This window comes from Acyrthosiphon pisum, chromosome A2 (assembly GCF_005508785.2).
Source record: "Acyrthosiphon pisum isolate AL4f chromosome A2, pea_aphid_22Mar2018_4r6ur, whole genome shotgun sequence".
NCBI lineage: Eukaryota > Metazoa > Arthropoda > Insecta > Hemiptera > Aphididae > Acyrthosiphon > Acyrthosiphon pisum.
The window spans coordinates 55666046-55690815 of record NC_042495.1 but is presented as its reverse complement, the minus strand read 5'-3'; the positions used below and the strand labels follow the sequence as shown (position 1 = coordinate 55690815).

At 26.3% G+C, this 24770-nt stretch overlaps 1 protein-coding gene across 3 annotated transcripts in view; it reads right to left on the bottom strand.

Annotated features, from left to right (window-relative positions):
- LOC100167841 (AF4/FMR2 family member 1) overlaps positions 1-24770 on the bottom strand; it is a 161684-nt gene that overhangs the window by 118593 nt on the left and 18321 nt on the right. The window lies entirely within an intron of this gene.

Sequence of the window (24770 nt, the reverse complement as noted above, 5' to 3'; positions counted from 1 at the left end):
TATAATAACAGTTACTTAATAATAAACAGCAAATTGTCTACAATTTATCATTTGATATAAATATAGATATCAATACCCGACAATTCTACAAGACCTGAGTGCATTATTCCTGTGAAATAATTTTTTTTCGATATAATACACCGTATAAACCCACTCTCCCTAATTAAGTATCGAGCAGTAGATTAATGAAACGGTATAATAATTAAGGTGTCAACTAAATATAAAAAAATAATTTTCAAATAATTTTATAGAATTGCGGAGAATTTAAAAAATCGGCACCGGGCTCCTTAAGATTGTGTTTACATAATAATACGAACACAGAAGACGTATAGGTAATACCATTATTATATAAACTGATAATACACACATATACGTAACCTATCCATAATTACGTTCAAATATAGGAATTATAAATCAATTAATAATATCGTTGCATAAATTAAATAATACAAAATAAAACAATTCTATTGAAATAAAATTAATCACTTCTACAGAGTATTCACAACCTACATTTTCAAATAAACCATTTTGATAACACCAACTGCATTACCATTTACCAATCATATTATATATAAGTTCAAGATAAAATAGTAAACACTTAACTTAACACAACATTTGACATTTATTTACCTATTTTGTTTGCTATTGTACTACTAATAAGAAATACACAGAAACCGTACATTTTATACCTAAGTTGAATAATTTATTAATATTCGTAATTAATTTAAATCTAATAATAATTTGGTGTTCTGTTTTACTGTTTGTAAGTAAACGTACTTAACGTATATGTATTTAACGTAAATACTAAACTAATTTCAATGTCTACAAATTACGAAATTTATTTAACGTAATAATATCGATTCTAATCATCCCACCGTTCCTGACATAACTACATTATTAAAATTAATAAGTAACAACGACAATTACATATTAATCACACGTACTAGAACCTTTCCAAACATTTTGAATAAAGGTCTTGCACAAAATATTCACACTACAGTGTTAGGTATTGCTAATATTTTACTCATTTTATTCACCCTGTCCATTACTGGATAATGGATCTGGATTTCCTGGGCCTCGCTGGAAAAGAAATTGTAGGAGGCCCTTAAAAAAATACCATCAGGGTACTTATTTATATTTTATATTAAGAAAACAAATTTATTATTGACTAAAATAATATATAAAACTATCAATAAATTTTTTTCTGTCCAATATAATGGTTCTATAAATTCTAATACAATTATTTAATCGTCATGTGGTACGCCGCTATGCGCTTATGCCATTATATACGCCATTTAAAATATTTAGATATCTATAATATCTGGGTCCCCTATTATTTCAAAGCAACAGCTTTATCGTTTCAACATAATGGCAATATGGCAATAAATCAATTTAGAATATATGATGATAATACGATTTTTTGAAATTAATTATTGTGCTGTGGACAGAAGTACTGGTTGCATCATAATTCATAGTATTATCCACAATATAACTAAAGATTAATTAACGGAAAGTAGCTGTTTCAGACATTGTTTAATTCAAGATAATTTATATATATATATATATATATTTATTAATATATTTGTTTAACTTTTTAATACTTTTAAAATTGTATTTTATTATATGAATCGATGTGAATTATATATATCTTCCAGACACGCCTATGAAAAAGAAATCACCAGCCCTATGAGATGAAAAATACATATTAACATGTCATCTTTGTGACCTTGTGACTGCGGATATTGGAATTATTGAATAAGCCATTTATTAGGCGCCACAGTGATGAGCTACGTCTCACGCTACGTCTTGCAGGGTTAACTGTAGGTACATAATATAATATAATATACTACCTATGTTATTAGACAAGATAAATTTCTATCTAAAATATATTTCAACGAATTTTTGTTTCTGAAAACTTACAGAAATTTGGTTAATTTAATTACATTTATTTGCTTTTCAATTGTATTTTATAACCATATAAACTACGTATATAGGTACGCAAATTGCAAATAATTTAAATTTCTGAATAGGTTTAAATCCATATTTTATAGTTGAAGTTGTGCTTGCTTACCTAGGTATCTGGTATATAGGTACTTATTTATTTCATATTTTTTCATCCCTTAAGCAAAGAGTCACTAGCGGGTGACTTCTTAATCACGTTTTTTTTTCAAGTCTCTTATCACATATCCTTATTATGCTAAGTAGGTACTTAGTATAGATTGTATATTTCTTATAAAAATTAAAATAAAAATATTTTTTCATACAAAGCGCGACTCATAAGTAATAGCCAATATGTATAGGTATTAATAATTTATTAGTCGTTGAGTTTCTATTATACCCACCGATTCCATTGCTACTTTATCATCAGCCATCAGTCATCACTCATCACATATTAATCTAGGGTACTCAATAAATCAATAAATCTTTGTATTCAATGTAAAAAAACGTACCGAATTAAATTACTAACAGATTATGAACAATAACTATGAGAGATTGTTTAATTTAAAACAAAATAATTAATATAGCTTGATACAAATTCTACAGTTTTTCTTTAAAATATCGTTTCTTATCAAGAATAAATAAGAAAAACAATTTAAGTGTTTTAATATTCCAATATTATAATTTATAAAAACATCAATGTATAAAACTTAAATATTTACAATATCAAATATTATTAACCATCACCGAATCAAACGAAGTAATTATTAATTTTTTTATAATATAAAATAAAGACCAATTATCATAATTAAACAAAATATTACAGGAATCTCAGTATTAAAAATAAAGGCGTATTTCGATTTTAAATTCAAATAATATTCAAATGAACATATTAATAATAATATAATTGCATTACATATATATAATATGTTTTGATAAAATGTAAAATATATATCCAGATAGTTGTCTGCTGGACTCTTACCTCGAGTCCTTGAAGAATCTAACTTGGCAAATATTCAAGATCAAGAAAATAATACCTTTTTTAATTGACTGTTACCAGTAATATAATTATTGATTCGACAAAAAAAAATTAATATTTAAAGGTTGACAACAAATATTATTAATTTATTAGTTTTTAACCTAAAGTTAATTTACTAACAAATAAATTAATACAACTAGAATAGATTATTATTAAATAATTTGAACTCACAAATTTTAAAGTTCAAAACTTAATTTAGGTTTATACTTTTAAACTAAGTAAATTTAATAAAAGTAATTTTAATATAAATTGTACTAATAATTTCCGCAATAATATGATTTTAAATATAATAATAATTTTTCTATAAACTAATTACATAAATATCTTGTATAACATAAATTATAGAGCACACAGGTTTTCTAATGAATTTAATGTTAAATTGTCCCATTTAAATTATTGTACCCTATAGGTAACATTTAACTGTATTACCTATATTAAACATTAAAATGCTTGATGATATAATTAAATGATATCTGATGTGATGAACAATTATTTTGACAATGATATATTATGTTACGACTGATATACGAGTAAATTGGAAAAAATAATATAATTTTAGTTTTTAAAGATTCTAAAATACATTTGTAAATATTTTGTTGTAAATTAAATAAAGCCATATAATGTACCAAAGAACGCAAATTACAGTTTGAAATTTAAATGGCTTAAATACAGAATTAAAATGTTTTTATAAGGGTTTATACTTCATCGATTTAAAACATTTTTACTTTTTAGTAAATACCATTGGTATTAAGACTCGAAAAAAAACCCATATAAAAAGACCGTCAGGCGTATTCGTATTGAGCCATTAATATTAGGTATTTTTATTCGGAAAAATATATTTCAATAGGATTAGCTAAAACGCTTTGAATAATGTACATTAATATATTATTATATATTGTGTGTATACCTGCCATATATTATAGTATTTTACCAGTGTTGGGTAAGTTACTTTTAAAAGTAATGAAGTTACTTTACTCATTACTAAGAGATAAATGTCATGAAGTTACTTTACTCGTTACTCAAATAAAATTTTAATGAAATTACTTTACTTTTCAAATGGAAAAGTAACTCATTATTTTCTCGTTAGAAAAATAAAAAAAATAAAAATTTTTTGGCAATTAAATTTTGCAGGCAAATTGAACAAGCAAATTCTTTATAAAACCTGTATAGACGTATATAATAGGATCATATAAAATTTAGTCTTCCACACAAGTTATATTCATAGGAAACCTATTTAAAGGAATCAAATTAAATAATAAATTTAATTAACTGTTCTCGTGATTTACGGTGCAATTAAACATTTCAAATGTCAAAACCATTGAAAACTGAATTGTGCCGAGTTAAAATTAAATATATATACATATTAGATTGGTAAACATAATAATACCCGCATTATACATATATATTGTTTCAATTCGCAATAGGCATACCTATAGGTAGGTACTTAATAATTCGAAACTGTAATAACGCGTTATTCTATAGAAATTACTTTTGCGTTACTTTGAAATAATTCTAATGAAATTACGTAACGCGTTACAAGCAAAGTAACGCCGTTACAGTAACGCGTTATTTTCGTTACGTTACTACCCAACACCGTATTTTACACACACACACACACACACACACACACACACACCTATTACCTGCAATTTGCAAAGGTTAATATTATTACTACATTACAATATTGAATTGGTCGATCATTGGTAGATAGGGTAGGGGATGGCCAAGCAAGCGATATTTGCCAACGGACCACGCGCGACCTACATCACGTCACATCCCAAGGACGGCCACGCGCGTTTCTGTGTAGTTATTATTTGCACACAGAGACGCACTCACACGCGAGTGCGCACACCAAAACACAATTTATTATTTTATTTTATATTATATTACTGTTATCTTAATACAGGTTTTATTGTGCACATCATGCGATCGTATTCTTGTAATATGAAATACCTGTGTACAAAATCGATTTTCATGACTTTGAAGTAGTTTTTAATAAAGTATCTACCTATATAATGTATTTTTTAGTGTTAATGCAGGTATTACAAATAATTAAACGGAAATGTTTGTATCAATAAAACTGCATTCATATATAAGTGCGAGCATTTGATATTGGATTGAGAACTAAAGTTTATCTTATAATTTATGCTGAAATATATTCTTATTTCTTGGTAAATAAAATAATGTTAACGAGTAGGTAGGTTGTGTTACTTCACAGTGCACTGTTACATACGTATAGGAAAAAGTTGAACGAATATATTATGATAGTGTATAAGTAGAACGATAGGTGTCTCTATATACCTACCGTATACGATTAGTTTTGAATTGTAATGCTATTTATAAACTTCAGAAAACAAATTTAAGTATTTATAGGAATGCATAATGTTAGGTAGTCAGAATCAGAAATCAATATACCTACATGCTACATGGCTACATTGTTTTATCGATTATTATTTATTGATGACTTATTTAAATTCTCTGTATTCGTTTGTACATAAAATATTATACTTTCCAGAAATCAAATGTTAACAATATTTTTTATTGATGAAGCTCATAATCTAAACTTATAACAATGAATGTGTTCGTAAAATTAATACTAATTTTAAACTTTAAAGTTCAATGCTTGTAAAAATATATTTTCTCATTTTCAAGTACAGTTATAGTACAATCACAGTATTTAGGCCTTAAAAATTCAATTGAAAAGTTATAAAATAAAAACAACACTGCAGTTTTGACGTTTTTATAATTCTTTAAATTCAAACGAATCAATCGAGTCAACGTTTATTAGACATTTTATTGCGTATACAAGTACCTATATTAAACATATAATAGTATAACTTGTGATAATTTCAAGTCTCCAGTTTTGCAATATCATATTAAATTAACAATTAACAAGTATACAATTTAACATTGTATACATTTGTTAATAGATTAATATTCAGTACTCAGTAGGTGTTATTTGTCAATTTGTCGGTAATATAAATTAAAACAATTAAAACTTAAATTACAGAATAATTGTATAACAAGCGAAGCGAAGATTTTTTAGATTACATTTTAGACGATTTTATCGTAGTAGGTATGGGATTTATTTTTTACTTCATAGTTCATAGTGTGTATACTACGTAATGTATCGTAACAGATTACATGACTATATATTATAGTTTTATCAGAATATGATGTTTGTCAATACATTTGAGCAAAAAAACCAAAATTTTATTGACTATAGTCAGTACTGATTAGGTAGGTATATTTTTTTATTTATGAGGTTTATTTATAATGCATTTACTAGGAATATTCACCTCAATAAAAAAAAAAAATTACAATTAAAAAAATGCATGGTAATATTATTTATACCTAATCATATGATAATTTGAGTATGTTTAGTCAACATAATTAAAAATGTATTAAGACTTTCGTTGTTCCAAAGTATAAAATATTTAAACGAATTATAAATTGATAATAATTAGGTGCTGGTGTACCGCAATTCGCTGCAATAAAGTTAAAAGTTCAAAAAACTTGAAAATAATACAATATAAATGTACATTTTTTTAACTAAAAGTATAAATGATAATAAATAGATAGGTAGTATAATTAGTAAATACCTATACACTCATGGGTTTGAAGTAATTTTTTTCTATTTCATAACTTCATCGAATGAAGAAATTGAAATCTTATCGATATTCTTACATGACAAATAGTCTCACATTGTATATATTTATCCCTACATAATACATAGTGTTTATGTATACGTACCTATATAGAATAATTTTAATTAAACATAGAATAGAACATCGCAATCAAGCCAATAATCGTTATACAATATAAACCTACGTATATCATAGTATATAATATGATAATTATAACATATCAATAATATTATTAGCTTACTATAATTCAGTAGAATTAAACAATTTAAATTTATAATAATGTAATTCGTAGATAATATATTAACATTAATGAGATAACACACCGGAAGTTTTCAGGTGAAATTATATATTATACACATTTTATAGCCACCCACTATAGTGTATATAGCCGTATAGGTTCTATACATAAACTCGTCTATATTTTATTCTCATTAATTATAACGAAAAAAAATTAATAATAGCAACTGCGCGTATAATAAGTATTACGGTCTACAGAGTGTAACTTGTTATTGTAAAAATACGTTTTCATATAATATAATATAATATTGTCTGCGGTCTCTTTCACTGCGTCCCAATTCGAATGCTCGCATTCCAACTCTCATTGCGTCACCCGCGCGCCTGTCTATTCACTGGACCGAACCACATGACGTTTTATCGTACTCTGTGTCCATACAGTTCGCTTAAGACATCCAGCTATTATAATAGTAGTCTGTCAATTAGTTTATTATATATTGAACACGTGTAATCAATGTCATTGTACACACAAATCATGTATTACATGTAAAACAAAAACTCGTGCTTTCGCAGAAATTAATGAGAATTACAATATATTTTACAATAATATTAAAACCACGAATTTTCGTCCGTAAGTCACATCTGATCAGATAATATAAAATCAACGATACCTACCAAACCCTCCCCCCTACCGTATATGACGTGTTCTAGATCCACGCCTGTTTAATCATAGAAACGAAATAAATTGCTACCCACGTATACGTTTTCATTTATTTGAATCGACCAATGAATGGTTCACAAATTACTTAGTTTTAAACATTATACAAACTAGGTTACAGAAACGATACGATTTAATGTAATACTACAATATGTTTATTTAGTGTAGTAACAAAACAGTATAACGTGTTCCGATCAATAAATCAAATTATTTTCTAAGTTACTCAATTCATTTTATGCATCATACCTAAGTACATGTATATAATATAGTGTATATATAGTTTACAATTGTATATAGTACCTACCTATGTGTTATAATATATTATGTATAATCATATAGGTAAGGTTATTGTAAGGTTATAATAATATTAGTAACTATCAATTTGATTATAATTTCTTTCAAAATTATAAAATTTAAATCAAAATATATAATTTGTCGATTTAAGTTGAGACTATGAGAATGGTTTGGTTCTTTAGGATAGGTATGTCAATGTCAGGTTATATTATAAAGGATTAAAATCAATATTTCAATATAAGATAAGACATATTTTTTAAAACATCTATAATGTATAGTTATTTTAGTTTTTATACAATTTGAGTCTACAGTGTAAAACCACGACAACCCGGTTGTAAAAGCACGTAATATTGTAATCATTTACAAAAAAAATCAACAGTTAAATACTGGAAACTATACGTATAATTTCTCGCGAACAGACGAGGGAATAAAGGAGCAGAAGCTAGTGGTAGGTATATTATGATCGGTATAGAATTGTTAAACTAATGGCATTTTATTGTTTGTAGTGATATTTCAATATTTGAAGTTTAAACTTTAAAGTTTAATGTTTAGTCCTTAAAAATACTTAGTTAATTTTCGTATGACAATATTTTTTAAATACCTACTGTAAAGTATAAGTCTTAATTATTTTTACATTTTTCAATCTTGTTACAAAAATTCATTACACAATATTTTAAGTTTGTTGTCTCAAAAGTTAAAAATGCAATGACTTCATTACGTATTTATGTTTTATAGTAATATGAATTGTCTATATTTAGTTTAATAATATAATAGCCCATGCAATTTTAGCTATTATGTAGCTATGTACGATTTTCATATACAGACACTGAGACACGATAGTTTTGTAACGCATTATCTCAAATAATACTTCTGCTGGTGTTTTTTATTTCAAGTGTTTATTAAATAACATTGACATAAAATACATTATCAAGAGATATAGGTAACTATAAATAATTATTCATTAATAATACATATATGAAAAGTTAGTACTAACTTTTGAATTCATAATTTATAATAATTACTATACAATATTAACTCATTAAAAGATTACTATATATTAGGTACTTAAATATTATATATTGATAGTTGGTTTCAATTAAAATAATATAACAAATTTTATTTAAATAATAAATATTAAACGATATAATTTTTATGTTTGTATATCCTACACTAATTTAAAAATTATTATTTGTCATTTGAAATGTATATTTGTATGTGGTTAGCCTGTTTTATCTTTAAATATATATATACATATTATACAACATATTATTATAATATTTAAAATAAAATGTTGGTATTGATTATTACATTATTTTGTGGTTAAGGTTTATCGTTAATAGTTGTTATTATAAGACTGAAAAATACAGTCAATGGTGCAAATAACTATTATAATATAATATATTAAATGCAGTTCATCGGTTTTTATATGTTTTCAGAATATATTATTTAAAACTTTAATTGATAGGTCCGTTATAAAAACGATGAATACCTACTGTAATAATACTGGTATATTATGATATACCATATAAATATAACAAAATATGATGTTTACGTTTTACTGCATTAAGATTGAAAACCAAACACATATATAATATATGTATTAATATATTTATGTACCTATCATTATCATATAAGAATTAACGGATTCTCCTCATTAGCAATTCTCATCATTCTATTTATTCGGTTGATTAACTTCATATAATTGGTAGCACCACTGAGCACATTTAGCCGTTTAGGTACAAAGAACGGATATGTATGACGGGCATGGAAGCCTTGGATTTAAAATCGACTGGGGAAAGTATTATAGAAAAATCAAAAACTCCATCAATCGTGAACGAAACATTGAAGTGCTCGAAAGACTCGTATTGGCGGAGGAACGTAGATTGAGTCTCAGTCTAATATTACATGGAAGTGTGGGTGATCGATATAACAATTAAAATGCCGTTATACTAATGAATGTACGTTGAACCTGCTCAAATTTGATTTCTATACCTCGCCTATAGTGTGTGGAACGTGAATTTGAAATTGCAGACCCGTAAAAACATCTTATATAACGGCCTAGAGTCACGACGGCTTAAACTTAATAATTTATATATTAATGAAAAAAAGTGTAGATGTACCAAGTGTAGATGTGCAATAAATTTTCGCGGAAGTATTGCGAAAGCATTTCCCGCGGTGCCGTCGGTTGAAAACGAAAAAAAAAAAAAAAAGATGTGCAATAAATTAATTTGATTTCGTAACAGGCGCAAAAGACTTTGATCAGTTTGCTATCCACGGGTTTGTGTAACACTAAATATGAGGTATATATGTATACGAGAACTTAATCACTAACCGAGCAATAGAATGAAAAATCAAACATCGATTATCGGAGGCTTAAAATATTTACGCGAATTTAAAGCCAATATAGTGTTGTAAACATATCTACGGGGTACGCGTGACAACCTGCAACCGGCGTGTGTGTCGTATACTCTATGCGTTAAATTTTAATACAAATGACTGCGAGTACCTAAATTACAAAACAAGAGTACTCTTGGATGTGACAGCGGTGGAAGATGAGTTTTATGTATTTGCAAAAACGTATTTAAGCCGTCCCACGAGCAGGCAGGACACCTACGAGGATTATACAGTGTGTATACGCGCAGTATCGCGTAATGTAATAGTATGGAAACGTATAATTTAAGGTGTCCTGTGTGGATTAAAAGTAGTCCGTACGTGAAAAAAAAATCGGGAAATTCATAATAGGCGCTTAATAAACCCACGGGAAACCACGCACTGTCACTGTCGGTGATTATTGCGATCGTCACCACTGCAGTAGTTTTGTAAGCGACATTTTATATTATTGTGACAGCTGGCGCTGCTTATTCGAGGCTAGGTATGCATATAAGTGCGACAGGTGTACCGTGTAGGGAACTTGTTGGCACATTATATATACACACGGCAATATAAAGTGCCTACATTTACCTATATGTGTAAATACATCGCACTATAGGTGACAAAAATTCATTTTATATATTTGCTAATACAATTGTACCTATATTATGTTTTTGCGCATGCAGGGCGAACTGTGCAGTATTGTTTGCTGTTTACAAGTTACTCATGACTCATGAGTGTTCCTTTGATTTAACCTTTGGAATTTAATATTGTTTACTTAGAACACCTACAAGGACATTTTTGGTAACGGTATTTCCGCAGTTTATGACAAACTTATATTCGCTTTTACTTTGTATTTATTAGGGATCGGTATTCGTCCAAATGTCCAATAATATGCTATCTACCAAAATATAGATATTATAAAGTATCTACTAACTACCTACCTATTTACTAATATCATATTTTATCTACTTTATCATTTTGAAATCAAGATTAGACGGTATAAAAACGTGTATATTCAGTAGGTACCTACATAATTTTACAACAATAATAAAATAATTAGCTATTGTATTTGTAATTCGTGAAGATCTACTTTAATAGGTATGGTCATTAATTCATTGTTCCATTAACAATAGTGCTAAAACACAAACGATGTATAAACGCTATGGAGACCCGTCAAAACCAAGTAAGTACCTATAACATGAAATCACACGAAACAATTATATCATATCTATTAGAATCCCAACTCTAGGAAGAACATCAGCGCTCTGTTCAACCATATATAGACGAACTGAAAATGTATTTGAATAATTCCTCAGAAATTTAATTTTTATTCGTATATAGTATACTAAACCAACATAAAATTTCGGTAAATAGCATATTAGAAGGGTACTTGTCTAAAACGGTACCTACCGTTGGGTCTTATCCACCTGGATAGATAATTCATAGGCACAAATTTGGGGGGGGGGGTTTGAGGGTTAAGCCCCCCAAAAAACGTAGGACATACAGTTTTAAAATGCTATATCGCAATGGTCTGCTTGCCTTTAATATATTCAGCACCCCCAAGTCAAAAGTTGAAATTGCGCCTATGGTAGATATATTATATTGAGGGGGTCTTTTGCATTAACTAAAGGTTCACCCAAATTATCAGAAAGTCTTAGGATTCCCAATCATTCTTTGTATCCATTTTCTTACCTCTATAACTAATAACCTTAATTCCTTTATTTCGCGTTTTATGTGAACTGCCAATTAAAGAGTTTCCATATCGATTGGATTGTAGGGTCATAATCTATGGTACGCTAAACTCTTATATTATCTTTATCGAAATATATTTTTTATTTTTATATTTATCTAAAATAATATATTTTAAATTCTTTGTTAAACACATTTTAGATCTGAACAGCGTTAGCATAAATTATCTGCTTTATATTGTAAGTATTTACTTTATAGTTTATTAGCCACGAAATTATTTTCAAACTTTAATATCATATAAATACATAACCAATTTAAATTGTGAGAAATGGTCTTTTCTATTTGAATATATTTCGTATTTATTTTAAGATCCTTAATTAGTTCAGATCGTCCTTTTAATACAAATAATCAGAATATTTAATGATTTATTTAGAATTTATCAAAAACGTTTGGATTATTAACTAAAAAGTTTCATAAATTTGCTATTTAATGCTATTTAAGTGCACAACTGTACAATAGTTAGATATTATTTGTTATTTCAATTTTAAAGTTGATTAATTATTTGAGTTTATTTAAATGACTCGCTGTTTACAAATTTTTATTGCAGACTTTAGAAACTATTGACTTAATTCTATATTATGTGTGCTCCCTAATTATAGGTGTACAATAAAATTAAAATAAATACATATTATAGATACAATTTAAATGATATAAATATTATTAAAATGCTAACTGCTACTTTCTAGTAAATAAGTCATGTTTTGTGGCACTTCGAGGTCGATAACAAAATAATAACAATAACTAAAGAGTAAAGTTAATTTAGTTTTAATAGCTCCATTACTTGTAGTATACATCAACAAGTCAACCAATATGTAATTATGATGATGTATGAACAATATATAGGTACTCGGATTAAGTTAATATTTTATTTTAAAAGAAAACAAAATATGTAGGCATAATCTGTATGCTATATATATAAAGGCAAGTGTCCACTAGTACGAAGTCATTATCAATATTCAAATTAGTTTCAAAATGTGAAACTGAAATTGGAAAAAATTAAAGTGTTATTGTTTACGGTCAAACATAAAATGTCATAATTTATTGTTAATACAATTTTAATCACCATATCAAGAAAAAAATAATGGATGGAAATAAAATTTGACTAATTTCTTTCTTATCACATAACAATATTAAAACCGGCATAATGCGTATATTGTGATATTTATGTTTTGAGATTTACAATAAGTACTTACTGAAGTACCTGATGGCCGAGTAGTGTTTTCTGACGTAAAATATTTCATAATAAATCGTTCTTAAAATTTGATCAGATAAGCTGTGACAAAATTTAAATTAATGTTATACAGGTTATTTAATACCTTTACCTAATCTAACCTACAGGGCTACAAGTCATATAGCTACCAATAGTTCTCATGGGTTCTAGACTATACTGCTTATTTAAATAACTCAAGTGCCAACATGACTCATTGAAATTTATGTAATTGCAGGTACAGTTTTTATACTAAATTATACCATTTTAAAGTTAATAAACAAAAAAGAGGCGACAGACTCATTTTTATAAAATCTTCTAACAGTCTACTAATTTATTTTGTTTGTTTAAAATTGGTATTGCTTAATGGTATTCTCAAATAATACAGGTAATTAATATTTTATGAACTATACATTTATAGGTAGTTTATTAAAAATAAATTTGATTTAGGGATACAATTAAAACAGTAATTTAAAATATAGGAATAACAAATGCGTACAGTGCTACATCTTTAATAAAAACAATTAGTAGGAATGTTATTTAAAAATTATGTAAGAGAATAATATTTTCGATATTAATAAAGTATATATTATTATTACTATTTTTTTTTATTGATCCTTAAGCCCGGCATCTATGGCCATTAGCTGTTTGTAGGGTCTAGAACGGTGGGTTTTTACACTTGAGTGTTTGTATTTGGCAGAATTTTTAAGTGGGCATCTATATGTATCTGTCATGTCCGGGTGGGGGATGGTGGACTTTCTCTCCGGACACCTTGACTGTCCGAAGAAAAATGCCACCTGTAGCCGGGATCGAACCGGCGTCGGTGCCCATCGCAACCGACGCCTTAGTCCGCTCGGCCACTCCGTCCCCCATATATAATATTATATTAATTAATAACTTCGATTCTTATGAAAACAATTTTGGGCTTTAAATAGTTTTAAATTATTTATGTTATTAATGGTCTTAGACAAAAAATATTATCAAATTTGCAGAGGGAAATAGAATTCATTGTTATTGTTTATAGGACACATTTTTTAAAATGTATAAATACATTCGTGATTTTATTTTGAACAATAAAGGTGTCAAATATATTTTTTGCTCGATAAACGCAGTGACGAACGCAGGGCAGGTACCTAACGGGCTGAATCCCCCCCCTCCCCCCATTTACCGTATTATTATTTATTATTACTTTTTCCAAACCTTAGCCATTCAAATTTAATATTTTATACATTTTGAACTACAAATTAATTGTGGTTTTGTTAAAATTTGAACTTTAAATGCTTATAAGAAATAATTATACCTATATATTATATTGTTAATATTTTTAAATAGCTATAATAAAAACTTATGATGAACCTTGTATTAAATTTTTAAGCTCTTTGACCAAACAAATAATTATTTATTGACATTTTTAGGAAAAAAACTAAAATTAATCAAATACAATTCAAGGGCAGACAAACTGTTTTCAATTTTGACCTCCCAAAAGTACGAACTAGATCCAATTTGCTTCCGAAAACCTTGAAGTTTTTGATCAGAACATTTTTTCTACTAGAAAAGTTGAGAAGTTGAAGTTGTAAAAACATTTTCAAATATACCTTACCTAAACGCCTACAATTATGAGACTGGACAAAATAAAAATAAAATTGTAATTAATTTTCAAGCCCCTTCCCCTTTGAAAAATCCTGCGTATGCCACTAAATAAACGTACCTATATCACACTTTTTATTAAAATTAAAAAAATTAAGTATTTTATTTAGTCATAGTAAGATCATTAATGAATATTACTTATTTATGTGGTTTGTCGTCAACCAGTAAAAAAAAAATCTAAAATTATACATTAGCTATAATATAATATAGGTATTGGTTAACTTAAAGAAAGTTCTAGAATGATTCTATTTTATAAAACCTCAAAGACAAATTCCCAACCTTTATTATACGTAAAATAACTGTAATGACAGTTCAACAGAATTTTCATTTGATTTGTTAGTTAACTTAAATAAATTAAGATAAATTATCATTACATGATAACTAGGTACTGAGATCTAAGCATTAAATAAAAGAGAAAGATAACAATAAAATAAATATTAATTCGTTTAAATATAAACAGTGAGTTTTAATATTATTTTTAATAAAAAAAAATAATAATTACTTTATAAGGTGATATTATATATAAATAGTTAGGTACCTAGTAGGAGTAAATATTTTATAAAAATTATTTTAAGAACATCCTGTTTGTAGGTCTGTTCTACCTATAACTCTTTTACGGAAGACTTATTAGATTTTTAAAATTCCAGTCAAGAAACAGTATTCAACTACATTCAATTCAACAATGTATTTAGGTCTTATGTCCTTCTACCTTTTCTTATTTTAATATTTTAGTTGAGAAAATGTAAAAACAGTTCTACGGGTTTAGTGGAAATGTGGAATAGGTAATATTGTTGTAAAATATCAATAAAATAAATTGAATTATTCACTTATTTGAACTCAAACAATATAAATACAAAATAATAATTATTAAAAATGGATTCTGACACCTATTTAATTTTGCATTTAGATGCTATCTTACAACTATATTTTTCTCTTTAGAATTTATTGTTTATTAATTATTTTAATATGTAATGAAGTAGGTACCTAACTAGGAAAGTACCTATACTTACTGAACTATTTACCATTTGTTTTTAATACTTTTAAAACACGTAAATAAATGAGTTGATAAAAATGAACAGATAATCAGTAATACATTCGTTAGAATGCCAAAAATTACGCTCGGTTAAAAAAATATACATCCGGTTTAAATTCAAGGAGACGCCGCAATAACGCTGACAGCTACGAGAAATCAACTACCTATAAAGATTATTATGGGTTATTATGCACCTGATTTCTGATTTATATTATTCATACAATTGATTATTTGTATTAAATATTTTTGTTGTGGTCATTTTATGACCAAACCGAACAATAGCAACTATAAAGATAACTGCAATTTCAAAAATCAAAAAAATCCGAATCTGTTCTGAATTTTCCCTCTCTAGAATCGATGGACAACTTTCTCGCACTGTTGCCAAGTTTCATTTACAACATAATTCGTGAGATCCCTTGTAGTCTTTTTTATGCATGAATATAAAATGCGAACTTTGTTTCCCCCAATTCAATTAAATAACTTAATATATATTATATTTATGTTTATCATATCTATGTATATTGTATATTATAGGTAATATGTAGTAACCCAAACCATATTAATGCAGCAAAAAAAAGTTAATAATAATAAAATAATAATTATAGGTATACCATGAAGTATAATGTCGGTAACGTGGAAAAAACATGGAAAATTAGATTTACGAAACGAAACTGTAAAAGTGTAAATAAATACTATTACCTAATAAAGTTATAAACTATTTAAGTACATACTAAAAATTTGATAAAACATATAAAATTACATTTTTCACAAATTATTTGTTTTGATTGTTGATGAAAATAATTGTGTATTAATTTTGTGTTAAATGCATATTGATTTTTAAATTTACTCCAAAATACCAATTTATTTTAAATTTATGAATTAATATAAATAATGGGCAAATTTATTTAAAAAAAAAATACCAATACCAAATTCGTTGAGAAAATAATAAAACGTTATAATGTGTTGGTACCTTCATTCATACTTTCTATATATTTTCTATACATTACTACATTAGATAATACAACAAAATAAAACCACGTTCAATTTTACTTTTATTTTAAATCATAATTTCGAATTGAATGAATATAATACATTATACATAAAACTCTACAAAAAATCATTGCTCTACAACAAAATCAGTCGATAAACGTATATATTTTTTTAATGAAATAGAACTCTGTTAGCTAATAATATAACGCAACTTATATAATATTATGTAAGTAAAATTGTATATTTTTATCGACTAATAACCATATTGTACTGAAGCCAAAAATATGTAAAAAATATTATAACGGTATAATTACCTATATATACTTATGTTTCTACGTTTTTAATCTGTATAAGTAGGTATCAATTATGTATAGTGTATACTGTAAGTATTATTATTAGTCAATAGTCAGGTATGTATATATAGTGAGTATATACCGTATAGGTACACCAGTCACTAGTACCTAAATAGTAGGTAGGTACTAAACATTGTGCATAGCTAATATGTATTTCTGGAAGTCCCTAATTATATATTATAGATTTATATTTATACATTATATACATAATAAAGTTAGTTAAATATACCCAATAAAACACATTATTAAAAAAAAAAAACTCATTATTAAAATTCTAAACGCTTTCAAAATATTTATGATCGTTTAATAAACATGTTTTTTGAAGTTTTCAATAAACATAGTTTTTCAAATTTTTTAGAATAATTTATTATAATAAACCATAGGTTTCTACATTTAAGGCATATTTTTGGGGCTAGAACAAAAGGTCAAGGACCATCACCTTGAATGTAATATTCAAATAGACCTTCCTCTAATGTCCACAATATTGCAAAGGAAATATATAGACACAAGGACAAAAATGTCTACTATGCAATTTATAAAAAAATATCGTGCAAATCTGCTTTCAGTAACTGTGAACAATAAAATTCGGTTGCTCTAGACGTGCATAAAAACCACTCTCATAACCAACTTGAGCTATGTGCTACTTTCACTCATGTACCATTATCACACAACTACACAAGACTATGCTACGCAGGTAATAATATTATGTTATTAAAAAGGTGTCCGTGAATCTCCTCGATATGACGCATAGTATCATAATATTGTAGTAGTCGTTGTTAGTATTAGAATTTAACATACTTAACTGCAAATTAAAAATAACAAGTACTTGATAATTTTAAAAATCCCTTTGGAATAGTGGAATTTAATTGTATTAAAGCCTAATTCCTTGGTTTCAGACATTATGCATTTATAATACATGCATTTTCAGTTTAAATGTAGGTTTTCATATCTTATACAATTAATCATGGTATAAAAATAATTTGTCATGAAGAATTAAATAAATGTTATATACCTCCCTATATAAAATATAAATGTATGGTTATAGGTAGTATGTACCTAATTTGTTTTAATATATCTAGTGTTTAGAAAGTCTAGATAAAATTTATCTACAATTTATAAAAGTGTAAAATTTTTACACACTTTCTAGGCACCACTTGGTTTGAATAAATAAATTGTTGAAAAATTATATTAAAAATGTAATTTAACTTAAATGAAAAGTTGAAAAATGTACTTTGTGGTAAAAATTAATTCATTTTACTCTAAACATATAGGCTTAATAAATATTATTAAATTATAGTTTATGTCTGCAGATCGAATAAGAAATAATTCAATTCTTATGTGACTTGTATCGTGACTATTTAACTACCTACCTATTTTAGTTTTTATATTTTGCAAATAATAATCCTAAGATAATTTATTAATTTACTTCAAAAAAATAAATTATTCATAAATTTAATAAATTATAAGCTCAAATACTATAAATGCAATTTTGTTATATAATACAGCATTTTATTTTATGATTTATGATTTATGTAATATACATTTAGACCATATAGATCATACATCATATTACACTCATACATTATATTTTACTATTTAATAGTTGTTAATAAATAAATATTACATTTACATTTTATCTCTAAAAGCTATGATGTATAATGATAATAATATAACTATTATAGCTTTATGTTTTGAATACAAATTCACTTCTAAAGTTTTAGTTTTAATAATCTATCGTTGATTTCACGTATAATGTTATATTCTATTCTATACAGTGAGCTTGTTTATGGAAAAATTATTTCAACTACTCTCTTACTAATTCTTATAAATATAAATACATAATATTATAATATAATATGAAGTATTCCTTAGAAATTATTGACTGACCGTTTCCACTCAGAATCGTTTTCGTATGCAAAGGTTTATCATTGAATTAAAATATAACATATACATTACAGTGACTGTGTAACAGTACTCAGTACTTAATGATGAAGTACACTCGACTCCTACCTAACAAGCAGAGCGACCCTGGTTTTTATTTATATTATAATTATTAATCACCTACCTATTGAGTGCTATTTACTCAACGTAGCAAATAACCAGAACCTAATAGACGTGTAGGTACGTGCATTAAGCATAAATAATTGTAATCACAGGTTTTAAATTTTATATATCATTTTCTTTTAATTTAAAAAGTTAATTTCAGACTTGACATTTTTTTTTACAGCTTTTACCATTTATAGCAAGATTTTACACATGCATTTTAAAGAACCGGATCGTAACACATGTAAAAACCCATCAAAATATAACCAGACCAAAACATCCAAAATTCATATAACTCAAAACATTTTTTAATTTTTATCCAAGCACCCTCGATTTAACCAAAACCTTAATACATTTTTGCTATAAAAAAAACCCTGGAAACTCTCTGCTATATACCTAAGTAGTACGTTTTGATTATACCTACCTCAGCATATATCTCATTATACCTCGTCATTGAGTAGTATGTGTTAAGTTTGTATCAATAATAATTATAAAGTATGTTATGATAAAACGATTATTATTTCTTAGCGAAGGAAATGGGATGGATCAGTATCTATATTTCTATAAGGATAGTTGATGTTATATTATTATTATTTTCTCAATAGGTTATAGATTGATCTAATTTAGTAATTTTCCCTAAATGATTCCCTCTATACTCCTCATAACTCTCCATCCCTTTGTAATATTTCACGTTTCTTTTTAACTACCTATCCATTTGTTTTCTCACAACGAGAATATGCCAACTATTTAAGGTCTGTATTTTCTCTAATTCACATAGGTATTGTTATTTTTCTATATGTAAATGTTTTCTATGATACTTTTGTCAGCTAATATATATTAGTTTGTTTACACCTAAGCTATATCATTGGTTTTGACTTTTTACCAAATCTACTAAAAAAAATAAAAAAATAAGAATTTTTTTTTAAATATCGCATATTATTTAGTCAACGCGTAGGTACCCCAAAATTGTGTAAATAAGTTTCTGTACCAAAAAGAATTTGGTATTTAGGTTTTAAAATTGAAAATGTTATGAATTTTTAATTATAAAATAATATGCAGAATAACTTTGCAGAATAAAATTGTGGTTTTAATTTTTAACAAATTTTTTCAACATTTGAATTTCAAACGCATATTAAGAAATCGTAACTATGTATTTAAAAAAACGTTAACTACTATAATGAAAACTTATTAGTTATATAGAATCATATACTATAATTTTAAGCTTACTGACAGAGATACAATTCCGTACTATATAAATCTACATAAATCGAATAAAAAAAAAAACGAATAGCCCAAAAAGGGTGAAAATATTTTGAGAATTGAATCATGTCTGGAAAGTCTAATATAATATACCGTTAATATCTTTAACTCAGTTACCTACATTACTCAGTATCCAATACATATTTTAGAATTCTGTCTGCGGGGGATTGATGATCCAATAGTCTAGTTTCATGTCTCACAAACAGAATTCAATAATATGTTTAGGGCACTCAGTAATATTAGTAATTTAATTATACAGAGTAGGTGCCTACCCTGTTTTCTCAGACATGTGTGGTATTATATTTGGTGAAAATATCAAGTCTCTACAGTCTACGTCCTACAATTATTCCTTTTCAAATTAAAGAAAAAACAAAAACAAAATTGACTTAATTTATAAAAACTGATGTTCCATAAATATTTTCCTTTTCCCGGTGATTTTGTGAGCTTTTCCCAATTATTTAAAAAAAAACTGATTCCTCAAAGTACCAACTAGATCAAATTTGCTACCAGAAACAACCACAAATGTTAAAAATAAAAGTAAATTTTCTGCTCCAAGATGATAAAACGTAACGTCAAGTAATAAAAGAACAAACATCATTGTAAAACCAATACATTGCTCGCCCCACTCAGTATGTTATATAAGTTCCACATCGTTTATAGTACGTATTTTCTATGGTTAATAATTGCGATTTTGTAGTAAGTTATTTAATAATTATTATTGATAATCATAGAACATGTTTTAATTTTTAAGTTAAATAAATTGTTTTTAGTCTAGGTTCAAGACCATCATAGTATATCTGACTAGACTTTTTTTTTATTGTTAAGTAAAGGCTTCAACAATAATTGTTAATAGCCTGCAGTTGATAATAACTAAATAAAAAAAAAATTGGATTGCTGTATGAAACAAAATAACATAAGAATAATTCAATAAATTAAACGGACATTTATAATCACAATAATCATAGTTATTGGCTTATTAATTTATCATAATAATATTTTATGAGATGAAATAATCTTAAAATTATCCTTAAAATGAAATAGGTAAATGGTTTTCAAATGAAGTTATCCCCGGACTACTAATACACGTATTAATCTATATTAACGGTTATAAGCGCATCCGAATGTTTATTTACATTTTGTATTCCAGCTAGTGTTTAAACACTCAATCACCCGAATATATCCAGCATCCGAAATCCGAATAAATAAATCAGTTACAAAGCCCTAATCTATAATATTCGATAGCTTAAATATTAATTCAAATTAGTTTTACATTTCAAACAAACCAAAAGTATTATCTGTGTGAATGTGTTTATAAATAGAAAATCAATAATAAAAAACATCAAAATAAATATGTTTCTAAAAAAAAGAATAGTGATTTTATAAATATTTTTGACTTTTGTCGAAAAGTAGTTAAATAATTTGACTTATAAGTGAGCAATATCAAAATTATATTTAAAACATAAATCCCGAGACTTTTTTTAGGTAAATAAGATACACGACTACGAATATCCATTTAAGACTTTCACTATGGAAGCCTAAACATGGTAATAGACATATGTATAATTGTTATTATGCCAAAACCCATGTGTGTGTATGTGAAAGCCATCCGATCGCGTAAAGAGCGCTCGATGATTACATGTTACGTCTTTCAGAAGGCTAGAAATAAAAATCACCGTGCCAAATTCACGCCAAGTAACCTAATAAACGAAGAACAAACCGATTGTCACATATTTTTTTCTCCTCTCGGTATCTCCAAAAATAGTCGAGATGATTCAATAGTACTACTCAAGATATTTGCGTCGGAATTTAATTAAAAAACAGATTCTTTTTCTTGTCGTCCCGAGACGATGAACCCATTGTAGTTTCGTTTAACTTTTTACGTTTGGGAGTTCATTTTAATAACCGAAGTTTAATTTTTCAAAATATTTTCGACGAAAAACGAAACAAAATACTTAACATTGCATTTTTTATGTATTGAGATTAATTATATTTAATGGTTCTATTGTATTTTTTGCACTTTCTACTGTATCAGTTGAGTTTTGTAACTGACCTAATTCAATGGTGTTGTTGATGTAGGTTAAGGTCGTAACAGTCCATGGATATTTTATATCGAAAAACTAGTTAATATGGACAATTCAGTATCCAATAGTTATATAATTTAAAAAAAAAACCGTAAATATAAGATAAAATGACGAATCCCTTATAATGAAAAAACGTAATCAAGTCTACACCAATACATAATTTTGTCTTAACGATTTGTTTCTATTTTATTTATAATATCATATAATTATGAGGTAAAAGATAGATTTGTGTTTAATTACAGCTTGTTGAGTGCTGACATGTTGTATTAAATTTAGATTCATTTAAGTGCATATGGTATGCTTGCCAGATTGCGCAAGCGTTCATTACAATTAATCATTTAAAGATTGACTTGGACGTCTTGAAAATCAAACATTATAAATTTATTTAAAATTAAATTGTATTGTTTTTTTACTACCTAACACATACTAATTTAAATGGTTTATAATACCAAAGTTTAGAGACGCATATTTATCTCCCAAAGCCCTCTGAAGTTTCAGGACATTTTTTTTTTAAATAACATAACAATTATTTTTAAGCTACTAAGAAAAATATTTTTAAGTAATATTGTAGTATAATATAAATAGTTCGTCGGAAAATATTAAAATCATTTTAAAGTAATAAACTATTTATATAAATATAAAAAGTGCAATTACTAACCATATGTCCACATGTTCCCAAAGTTCATCTTTAAAAATTAAGCATTGCTTAAATTTATATTTTTTATGTAATACTCCGAGCAGAGCAATGTATTGGTTTTATAATGGTGTAAGTTTCTATTTTGTAAATAGATTTTTGTGTCTGCCATTGCTTTTTGGAGCAGGAAAAATGTCGTAATCTTAATTTTTGAGGGTGATTTTTGGTAGCAAATTGGATCTATTTGTATTTTAAAAATTATCAAAAGATCCTCGTACTTTCCTTAATAATTAAAAAAAGTTTTTGAAAAATTAATTGTGTTATTTTAATTTAATTAAACAAATAATTACCATTGACTTGAAACTTTTACCAAATGTTTCGATTAACATTTTCTAGATATCGATATTAAAGATATTTTTGGCATTATTTGAGTTATTTATAGACCTTTAAAATGCTTTTTTAAGGTTTTTTTCATTTATGTTAATACATAATGGTTCCTCATAAGTTTTATGAATCTAAAAAAAAATCTTTAACCTAAAATCACAAACATTTTTACGAGTGTTCAAAGTTAAAATTTGATGGCATTTAATATTTAAACACATAATAATGATTTCTTCTCGAACAATTTTTTTCATTTCGTAATAATTCACAAAATATTAATCGCATAAACTTAAAATATTGCCCATTGGTTATTAGTACCTACATAAATTATTTTTTTTTTATACACAATACAATAAGTATTGTATTATAAGTATTTTTTTATTGGTCAAAAAACTTGAAAATGAAATACCAGCGCCTCATATTATTATATTTGAACGATTTCTTTTAATAAAATTGCCAACATTTTCAAATTATTTTGAAGTAAAAAATGCATAAAATATTCAATTTAAATAGCGAAGACTATTGAATACAAGATTCTTCTGACAGCAATATGTTGATTTTAATTAATGTATTCATATTTTAATGGAATATTGTTGTGGGTAGTTTATTTTGTGTTAGAAGTTAACTATAAGGATTTATAGTTAACTTTTATTAAGGATTTACAAAATTGATTTATACTTAAACACTTAATTTGAACTAAAATATAATGCAAGCATGGGGCAGGATATGGCGTTGGGCACTCCCATAGATTAGTTCACCTCGATGAGAGCCAACATAGTATCTATTAATACAATACATTTAAAAACAATGATCATTTTTAAATCAATCATAGCATTCAAACATCAATTACCTACGTAATTCTGAAGTTTACTGTTGAACTGTCTTACATTTTAAGTTTTATAAGACACCCATTAAAAAAACATACTTATTTGTACCTATATCATTCAAATTATTTTAAATAAAGATAGGAAAAAACATAATAATGAATATTGTAATAAATCTTCAGAATTAAAAATGTAGTTTTATAATAACACCATTTCAATATTTTGTATAGACTTTAATAGATCTCAATTAGGAAAGGTAAATTATTTATGAAAATTGTAGCATATTTCTTTGAAATATTAAAATAAAGAATAATAATCTATGTAT